We start from the raw sequence: 11415 nt of genomic DNA, 5'->3' as shown, positions 1-11415 counted from the left end.
AACAGAAAGGAAAATTAAAAGAGCCCCAAATGTATTTATCTATCTACTTTAATGTCATGATTTTGGGGGGCATAATTCATGATTTTTGAATACTTGTGGTTGTCAATCTGTCTTGGGGTTGTATAGCTAGCCTATATTAAGTAAAAAATACAGTAGAAATTTGCCTTTGAGGAGGATTTTATAAAAGATAGTATAGTGACCTTCGGGCCAGATTTTTAAAGGTATTTAGGCAACTAGAGAGATTTTCAAAAGCATCTAGGTGCTTTCAACCTTTAAAATTCTGGCCTGTGGTGAATATATGGGAACCAAGTTCTACACACATGTGACATATGAAAAAGCACCAAGGTGCTGGATAGAGAGGCAAAATAACAGTTTATAAAGGCAATCCGTTTGGTGGATCAAAGGGCTTGGAAGAAGGGGTGGAGTGGGGGCAGGGTCTGGGGCAGAGCATAGGAGCATGCAGGGGTGTAATCAGGAAGGCCAAAGCACAACTGGAGTTGCAGCTAGCAAGGGATGTGAAGGGTAACAAGAAGGGTTTCTACAGGTATGTTAGCAACAAGAAGAAGGTCAGGGAAAGAGTAGGACCCTTACTGAATGGGGAAGGCAACCTAGTAACAGATGATATGGAAAAAGCTGAAGTACTCAATGCTTTTTTTGCTTCGGTCTTCACAGACAAAGTCAGCTCCCAGACTGCTGTACTGGGCAGCACAGTATGGGGATGAGGTGAGCAGACCTCAGTGGTGAAAGAACAAGTTAAGGACTATTTAGAAAAGCTGCACATGCACAAGTCCTTGGGGCTGGATCTAATGCATCCGAGGGTGCTGAGGGAGTTGGCTGATGTGATTGCAGAGCCATTGGCCATTATCTTTGAAAATTCGTGGCAAGCGGGGGAAGTCCCGGACGATTGGAAAAAGGCAAATATAGTGCCCATCTTTAAAAAACGGAAGAAGGAGAACCCGGGGAACTACAGACCGGTCAGCCTCACCTTAGTGCCTGGAAAAATCATGGAGCAGGTCCTCAAGGAAACCATTTTGAAGCACTTGGAGGAGAGGAAGGTGATCAGGAACAGTCAACATGGATTCACCAAGGGCAAATCATGCCTGACCAACCTAATTGCCTTCTATGATGAGATAACTGGCTCTGTGGATATGGTGGAAGTGATATATCTTGACTTTAGCAAAGCTTTTGATATGGTCTGCTACAGTATTCTTGCCAGCAAGTTAAAAAAGTATGGATTGACTGGATGAATGGACTATAAGGTAGATAGAAAGCTGGCTAGATCATCAGGCTCAACGGGTAGTGATCAATGGCTTGATGTCTAGTTGGCAGCCGGTATCAAGCGGAGTTTCCCAGTGTCCTGGGGCTGGTTTTGTTCAATATCTTCATTAATGATCTGGATGATGGGATGGATTGAACCCTCAGCAAGTTTGTGGATGACACTAAGCTGTGAGGAGAAGTAGATAAACTGGAGGGTAGGGATAGGGTCCAGAGTGACCTAGACAAATTGGAGGATTGGGCTAAAAGAAATCTGATGAGGTTCAACAAGGACAAGTGCAGAGTCCTGCACTTAGGACGGAAGAATCCCATGCACTGCTACAGGCTGGGGACCGACTGGCTAAGCAGCAGTTCTGCAGAAAATGACCTGGGGAATACAGTGGACTAGAAGCTGGATATGAGTCCAGCAGTGTGCCCTTGTTGCCAACAAGGCTAATGGCATATTGGGCTGCATTAGTAGGAGCATTGCCAGCAGATCGAGGGAAGTGATTATTCCCCTCTATTAGGCACTGGTGAGGTCACATCTGGAATATTGTGTCCAGTTTTGGGGCCCCCACTACAGAAAGGATGTGGACAAATTGGAGAGAGTCCAGGACAGCCTCCCCATCGTCCCCCAACCCAGTGCGCGCGCACACACACACACACACACACACTATTGCTCCTTCCCCCAACCCAGTGCATCCACTCACACACGCACACACACTATTGCCCTTTCCCCCAACCCAGTGCATCCACACTCACACACTCTACTGCCCCTTCCTCCAAACCTGTGTATACATACATACACACACACACTACAGCCCCTTCCCCCAAGTCAGTGCATCCACTCACACACACACTATTGACCCTTCCCCCAACCCAGTGCATCGACACTCTCACACACACACTACTGCCCCTTCCCCAACCCAGTGCATACACACACACACACACAAACGACCCTTCCTACAACCCAGTGCATCCATGCACACAGACACTACAGCTCCTTGTCTACATCCTATTTTCCTATGTGATAGTCATCTCCATAGCCCTCCATTACTGTCACCTCCACATTACTGTCTCGTCCCCAAACACAGGACATTCACCTCAAATTACTACCTCTTCCCCCCATTTCACCCCCACACCACAGCTCACTGCACTCACCATCTGACTACAGACATTTTCCTCCATTCAGTACATCCACCCCCAAAATTACAGCCACTTTCCTTCATTCAATCAGTTATCTTTCTCCCAAACCAATACAACCACCCCCCCCACGTTCTACACCACCTACCACCCTCGCACTGTAACCTCTTTTCCCCCATCCAAGTCACTCATAGAGTGAGGGCTGGATTAATGCATAGGCAAACTAAGCACATGCCTAGGTCCCAGACTGTGGTGAAGGGGGCAAATTGTTTTTTGTTTGTTTGTTATCAATGCAGATTTGTACGCAAACTCAAATAATTTAATTCACTTGAATGAGTGGTGTTGTGACTTCATGCATGGGGTTGCATCACCACTCAAATTTGCCTTTGCTATCCCTCATCACGACTTTAGGGGCAGCTGGACCAAATTTGAGTGGCATTGTGAGTGCAACAGCACTCACTCAAAATTGGGCCTGGCTATTCCTCCATCATGATGGAGGGGTAGCCAGACCAAACTTGAGTGGTGTTACAACCCCATGTGCCAGGTCCCAATGTCACTCACTCAGGTGAGTGTAAAGTTCTTTTAGTTCATGCGCAAATCTGCATCAGTGGGCAGGGATCTCAATCTCACATACGGTTGAGATTCATTGTGCCATTCCCAACAGAGCCAAGGAGAGAGAAGGGACTGGGTAAAGAAACCACTTCCTTTTCCAATGGCAGTAAGTGAACAGGCTGGATGGAAATTTACTGCAGTGGCACGTAAGGGAGGGAACATCATGGACGGGTATTTTCCCACCTTCTTTCCATTGATTGGCTGTTTGTTGTTAGTCACAGTAGAAGGTAGGGGCCCAGAAATTTATGTTTGCCTAGGGTCCAGTGATGGGTTAATCTGACTCTGCATATGGCACAGTCTCTTCCAGTCACCCAATACAGACATATTACAGCATCTTCCTCCCACTCGGTACTCTCCTCCCCACATTACAGGCCCTCCCTCAGCCATTACAGTCATCACCACACTAGAGCTTCATTACTGTCCCTTTCCCCCCACTTATTACTTCCACTCCCACAACATAACCTTGTCTTCCTACATCTGTGCAGTGCTTGTTACGCTACAGCCCCTTGTCCTCACCTCAGTACTCACCCAAATACAGAACCCCACAAACAACTGCCCTCCACACCACTATATATCTCCCATGCTGCTGCTTCCCTCTCTAACCGAAGCCAGTTACCCTCAAAATCCATGCTCGTCAGTATCTATAGTTCCCTGATACTCTTGTGACGCATGACCAGAAAGGGTTAAGCATCCTGCAGGATGAATGACTCAAATTCAACCCTTAAAAACATATGGGGAGATAATGTTTGTGTTTTTGTGAATTTACATATGTATTTTGGTAAAGGTCAACAATGTAACCGAACAGTCCCTGTCTATGCTGTATTCTGTTAATTCAGAGATCAAAAGAACTGTAAACATAGGAAATCGCTATATTCATCTCTCTTTAAAGTGTATTACAAATCATTTGTGAATGTTGGAAAAACAGGCAATTGCCTTATGTTAATCTGTGTGAATAATTAATGACAATGCTTAGGAAATTAGGGCCTATTGTTCCCAGAGGGACTCCAACCTGTCAAAGAAGGTCTAAATTGTATAAAAGATGTTTGGGTCCCAATCCTTTTTATCTCAGATTTGCTTAAGAGTCGTCAGGAGAAGTTTGAGTAACAAGATTGAGATCCCAGTTCAGTCTGGACTCCCCTGACATATAAACATTGGACTATAACCTTTGGACTATTTCTAAAAGAACTCTTTGCAACTACAAAGCTCACCATCTCTGCTATGAATCTGAACCTCAAGAATTGAACTCATGTCTGTATGTATATTGATCTTTTAACCAACACTCTCTCTTCTTTTTTTTAATAAATTTTAGTTTAGTTGTTAAAAATTGGCTGTAAGCATGTATTTGGGTAAGATCTGGAATATTCATTAACCTGGGAGGTACCTGTAATGTGTCTGATCCTTTCTGATTGGTAGAACCTTTTCTTTTTTATATGATGAAATAAGATTTTCAGTAATCTTCATCATTTTTGACTTGGGTATCTGGGTTGTGGCCTGAGGCTGGGTTACTTTAAGGGAACTGTGTTGTTGGCTTCTGAGTAACCAGTGAGGTATAACAGAAACTGTTTTGTGCTGGCTTGGTAAATCTAAGTCTTGGAATATCCACCAGCTTTGGAGATTGTCTGGCCCATTCTTTGCAGTTCACCCTAATTGAGGGACCCCAGTTGGCTCCCGTGGGATCCTGGTCACAACCCTATTCTCACTTCCACCCCAATAGCTACAGTCACTCACCTTATTTCTCCCATTTCAGTATCATTGCACACCCCAGCCTCTTCTCCAACCCAATACAACCACTGCCCAATTAAGTTTCTTCTTTCCCTGGTACAATTATCTCCATCCAAGTCTCTTCCTTCCACACTCAACCCCATACAGTAACCTCTTCAGCCCAGTTTCTTCAGTAGTTATCCCAATCTGACCAATTTCATCCCAGTCCAACACCCTTAAAACCCTGCCTGTTCGTTCTATCCAAAATGCCATCCCTTCTTGAGTTCAGCCAACTCTATCCAAGCAGTCACCCACAGACACAGCAAACCCAGATATTCTTCAACCCATAGTGACACTAGAGTGCTTTCAATGCCCAGATTGAGCATGACTTCTGAAACAGCCCAGGATTTCATGGTCACTATAGTAACCATGGAACTATCTCAGTGCTCATGCACACTTTGGATTTAGTTTTGGGATTGGTGAGAATATTGTAAATTAAACACTTGTCATGGCCTGATTATTGCTTCTTTCTATTTAAGACAGATGGTCACCTCTCCTGATGGGCCTCTAAATGTCATCTTTCAACTTTAATTTCATAGGTCACCTTGGATTACAGATTAACTGTGACAAATGAAGTGAGAGAAAAGACAGTTAGAACAGCAGTAAAAGAAGTCTCAGACCTAAATTGACCAATTGACCAAAGATTTTTAATGTCTTTTGCTGTGTCTCTGCAGTAAACAAAGAAGACAACTGCAAAGAGTCAGTTAATCCTTTTTTTTTTTTTTTTTGGTGGGGAACATGTTTAATCCAGGTTTCCTCTGCTTGTCTGTTGAGGTGAGTACATCCTGTTCTCAGGAATTTTATTCTTACTTTGCAGGTAAAATTACTCAACGTTAGTAAGGGCTATATGCCTCCATGGGAGCAGGGCAAATTCTCAAGGGGACAAATGCCAATCTTCTCTGCTTGAGTTATGGCCAGTGTCTCTCTCTGAAGGAGGTGGGAGGACTTTATACACTAACTTGTGCTTGGAATCCATATCATTCCTGGCTGGCCTGTGGGGGAGTGCTGGACCAACTGTTAGTGGTGATTGTTAATGCCTCCTTGCAGGAGAGCAGATAGTCTGCTTCACTTAGAGGCATGTGTATGGCTTGCTCAAGAAATCTTCATTTCACATTGACATTCTAGCCAATTATCACAATGTCCCATCTTCCATTTTTGGTTATGATTATTGAAACTATTGTGGCAAGACAACTCTCACAGTATCTAGTATCAAATCTAGGCCTTTGTAAAATGGGGTACTGACTTGGGTACAGAACAGAGACCACCATTCTCAAAAGGTAATGGTGAGAAACTGTTCCTGCTGTGTGACAGAGCTTGCTTGCGAAGTTGCATAGGGTTTTGTTTTATTACCTTTCTTTTACAAAAGGGGGCTGTTGGGAGGGTTACTAAAAAGATACTGGCTGCAGTATTTTCTCTAAACTGCTGATTCACAATTTTATGTCACCATTTCATCTGACCCACTCAGCCAGAGCCTATGGCTGGTGGCAGCATGTATCGTACGTATAGCTACACACTGCAGTGAAAAGCACTTATGTCTGGGTAGAAGACACTGAGTTATGCCACTCACAGTTGGAATGCATTTATGTCTCCTGATTTAACAACTTGCAGGCCCACTTCTCCATCATCAGGCTGGCCCTATTCTTGGACCACCACTTGATAGCTGTGATGGCCTCATTGACACCTCTTCTGCAGTGACTACACCTGGGGGTGAGAGGTTTTGGAGCTGGAGAAGCACCTGTCTGCTCGCCCCAAGGATCCATCTCTCTGCAGAGAGTGTCAGGAGAAGCAGGAAGAACTCCAGGCACTTGATGACCATTGCACCAGGGCTGCTTTTTGTTCGATCCTGCATCTAGCTCCTTTGGAAGATTGATTGTGGGTCCTGTTTCTTCTACAGCTTGGAGAAAAAGGAGGGGGGGAGATGAAGACATATCACTTGGTATGCATCTGCAGCCAGGTCCACACCTTCCGTCTTTAGGCCCTGCAGAGACTCCTTTACATTGCACGTAGTCTGGCATGGAGCATACTGCTGTGCTTCTCCCTCTGATGCCTCCAATATGACTGGCGGCTCTTTTATCATCACCCAAGAGGTCACCCCCAAGACTTCTCTGAGCTGCCAGTCTTTCACTAGGACGTCCTTAGGACCTGGAAGCTAGTTTCAGTAACTAAGTCCATAGCCACTGAGGGGGACAATCTTCTCACAGAAGCCTTGCCACACAACCCTTACCTTTATGTGCAGGTGACGGAGTCCACTTTGGTGCACCAGAGGATGATCCTGGCTGGTGTCAACGGAACTCGAGACCTCCTGAACTACGTTCATAGAGACTAAGTGGACCCCATGGTGCTCAGCCAGCGTATGGGACTGCCCACATTGTGTGTTCCCCATCATGTGCTCCGGAAGGTGAGGGCAGCCTTGAGTCCCATTTATCTCAATTTTCTCGATCAGGTCGTCTGGGAGGGTGCTCCCTGCCCACCCCTTAACCCTGGCCCCCTAGAACTCGTCATTGAGCCCCGTCCTGCAAGCCTCCCCCTACATGTCACCTGAGCCAGCTGAATGACGTCCAGCCAGTCTGTCTCTGAGCCGTGCCCAGAAAACCTCTGTACAAGCTGGTACTTCATACCATCCACTTCCAGACCTTTGTGTCCTGCCCCAACTGAGGAGGATGGGGAACCCTGGTGGGCCAGTCTGTACTCCACTCTGGTGTTCCACAGCCTATTGGGATATTAGTTGGCAGCTCCTCCATGGAGCTGTAAGCACAGGAGGGTACCTGGCACAGTTCACAAACTCCCTTGACACCTGGTTCTTTCTGCAGTGAGTGGGAGACTCTGACACACATCTATGTAGAGTGCATCAGGCTGCAGCCCCTTTTCCAGCGCCTCCTAAACTTCTTACTGAGTTTCTGTCTGCACTTCTCCCTGCACTTCCTCATTTATACACACCCCTTTCATGGCCCCACAAAGTCACAGGACCTCCTTGTCAACCTTCTCCTGGCCAAGATGGTCATCCAGAAGGAGAAAGCTGGATGGAGGGGGGTGTGTGCTCTGCGAGTGTTGGCCTATTTCCAGTCCCTCATCCTATCACACCTCCAGGCAGAGTTCCTCTGGGTGGTCTTCACTGACTCCTTAGACACTTTTAAGGAGAAGTTGGCACTTTTGGGGCTTCTCTGCTCAGTGACTCCCCCTAGATTCCTGATTTTCAGCCTTTAACCTTCACTCCTGTCCACAGGCACTGGCTTCCTCTGGGCCCCAGGGGTGCTCAAACCCCTGCTCCACCCCAGGACCTGCCCACACCTGACCCCTTCACCCAAACCCCCACCCCTGCTCTGCCTTTTCCTGCCCCCACTCTGCCCCAGGCCTCCCCACACTCCACCCCTTCCCCCAAGCCTCTACCTCCACCCCACCTCTTCTTGCCCCCACTTCACCTCAACCCCGCCTCTTCCCGCCCAGTTCCACCCCCTTCCCCAAGCGCACCCCATCCCCGCTTCTCCCCCTCCCCCCAGACCTCCTGCACGCTGCGAAACAGCTGACCGCAGCGGCCGGGAGATGCTGGGAGGGAGGGGGATTTGATCAGCGGGGCCGCCAGTGGACGGGAGGCGCTGTGGGGAGGGAGGGGAGCTTGGCTGCCGGTGGGTGTTATGCACCCACTAATTCTCCTGTCCCTGTTTATTTCATTTATTGTCCCCAGTACTGACTTGTGGCCTGGGTCCAATGACTCCTCCCTCTCAGTTGAGGGGGTGGGCCTCTGGCTTTGGGCAGGTCTAGACTTGCCTGTCCCAGTACACACAAATAGTACACACATCTCAATTCTGCAACAAATGAGGCAGGGGTCCTACAGATAACAGCCTCCTTACCTATAGAACCCCAATTCATCCCCAGGTTGGGTAGAAGGGAAACCTAGCAACCGGAGAGTCTAGCAGCCTGCAGGTTCCCTGCAGCAGAGCTCTCAATCCTGGAACACCATCAAGCTTCCAATGGAAACCTGCCTATGTTTTTGCAAAAATGTTGTCAAAATTGCAATAGATTTGTTGAAGCATTTTACTCCGTGTGGCCTGGAGAATACTATTATTATTAGGTACAGGTGCTCTATACCCACAACTTTATTTACTTCTTATAGTTACACAATCTAATTTTTTCAATCTACTTTTTGGCACCTGTTGTCCTTTTTTGCACTTCTTCATTAATCCCATCACTTAACATCTTATTCCACTCCTGGCTCACAGCTTCTATCATTGCATACAGAATATATCAAAGTCTTTGGGCTCCTGATATAAATTTGTCAGCTACTGTAACCCTGTGATATCCAAAATCATACAACTTTGAATAAGGAGTCATAGTCCTAGACAAATCTATCATATTGTTATCTTGAATTTAGTATTCGAGTCACCTATATCTGCACAGGAGTTTCCTCAAAGCTGGTTTTTCATTATAACAGGGCTTTGATGGTCCCTTCAATACCATCATCCGACACGCCATTTTCCAATGAAACTGTGGTTTTATTGTAATGGTTTTTGTTTGATAACGTTTAGTGACAGGAAGGTTGCATCAGAACACCCCCCATTCACGCAAAACCTTAAAAGAAATAGAAATATGAGGAAAGATTTGTGCATTCCTTTCCACCTTCGTGCTGCCTATAACACTGTAGATAACTCACTCCAACACTCCATAAGGTTTTCACTTCCATCTCCAACAGATACCAAAAAACAATATGTATCCTAACTTAATCAAACTTGCACTCTAATGCAAAACCATAACAGTGATCTCATATTCTTTTTTATTAACAGATCAGCATATCTGACTGCTGCCCATTTCATGTATTTGCAAAGTTATTCTGTCTTAACACTGCTAAGGAAACCGCAGCACTATGCAAGTAAGGGAAGCAGAGAGCTGGGGGAGCCAGAGCTGGAGTCCAGCTGCAACAAGGGATCAACGAGAGCTGGGCTGTCTAGAGTACAGTGCAGCAATTGAAGCCAGGGGAACCCAAAAAATGAGCTGCTGAAATTGGCTGCAAGCTCTCTCCTTCACTTTACTTGGCGCAATGAGATTCTGAGCCAGGCTACCTGGACTGCCAAGCCTATGGATCCTAGAGAACCTACAAAGAAAACCTCTACTCAAAAATAATGTTGCTGCATGGTAAATGTTATGTCAAATATTTTCAGCTATTGGCCATATTTTGTGTGTTTGGGGACAGCAAGGCTTTAAGACACTCCAGAGAAACACGGGGAGTGGCGGGTGAGGGAGGAGCTCCTGTGCATCCATTCTTATGTCATGGCTCTGCCCCCACTTGGAGTGACAGAGGCAGAGTGTCCTTTTCCACTCCCAGAGAGTCAGGGACAGTGTAAGGGGGTCCCCTTCTTTTGCCAGTAATGGCAGCAGGGGCCTCCCAGTGCCACTTGTCCCAGTAGTCAGGGTGTGTCTGAGTGGATGGGCAAAGCCTCTAGTGCAGTCAACTTTTGTACTGGTGACCCCTTTCACATAGCAAGCTTCTGCGTGCGATCTCCCTTATAAATTAAAAACACTTTTAAATATATTTAACACCATTATAAATGCTGGAGGCAAAGTGGGATTTGGGGTGGAGGCTACCATCTCGCAACCTCCCCATGTAATAACCTTGTGACCCCCTGAGGGGTCCCGACCCCCAGTTTGAGAACCCCTGCTCTAGTGCTCTACTTTTACAGAGTCCTCTGCTGGGGTGGTCTTGGTAGGTCCCCCACCTCCTGAGCAGGGAATCTTGGAATGAACACTCTGCTATTGCACGTGGGGGCATTTCACACCTCAGAGCTGTTGCTCTAGGCTGTCCACAGACACAGGCAGATATCATAGTCACATTTTCAAGCTTTCCTTTGCACCTAAGAGTTAGAAAAATGTTTTAAAATGAAAGCTAAGATATTGATGTAATCACATGACTTCAGGAGCTGGGACCCTAGGCACAGGCCTACACTGTCTATGCCTTCATCTGGTGTTGTCTGGGGGTGAAAGGGATGAGAATTAAAGTCAGGTGTACACTAAAAAGCTAAGTTGGCCCAGCTATGTCACTCAGGGGTGTGAGAACTGCACATCTCTGAGCAACGTAGTAAAACTGACCTAACGCCTGGTGTAGACAGCACTAGCTTAACAAAAGGCCTACTGCCTCTCAGGGAAGTGGATTAACTAGTGAGTAGCTACACTGACATGTTAGTTATGCCATTGTAGCGGTATAAGTGTAGACATAGCCTTAGGGTTTTTCATGGATACAAATGAATTAGCATTGTTGTGAAATTTTAGGGGATCTTGGGAAATTTGGCCCCATTGTGCCATAGAATGAGTATTGCTAACCCTAAACATTCAAAAACTACTATATGACATGGGATTTTTCCTTTGCTTTGAGCCATTATGTAAGCGGGGGAATGGTCCCGCTATTGTGGGGAACACTACCCTGGTGAAATGGGCCAGCGAAAGGATCTGAGTCCTCGCTGCACTTCCTTTACCCAGAGGCCTGTCTGACCTCAAGGGCTCCCCTTCCACTCTCCTGCATGGCAGAGTCCTCGTAACCCCAACAAGGCTGGGCCAGGATTCCTGGGGGGCTCAACCCCCAACTTTGTCATGGTCACTTAGGGCAGGGCCTAGGGAGTACTCACTCCGGAGTGCTCTCTCTGCACTGAATGCTTTCCT

This window comes from Terrapene carolina, unplaced genomic scaffold (genome assembly GCF_002925995.2).
Source record: "Terrapene carolina triunguis isolate 2854851 unplaced genomic scaffold, T_m_triunguis-2.0 Scaffold613, whole genome shotgun sequence".
Taxonomy (NCBI): domain Eukaryota; kingdom Metazoa; phylum Chordata; order Testudines; family Emydidae; genus Terrapene; species Terrapene triunguis.
Note: the sequence above shows the minus strand (reverse complement) of the source record.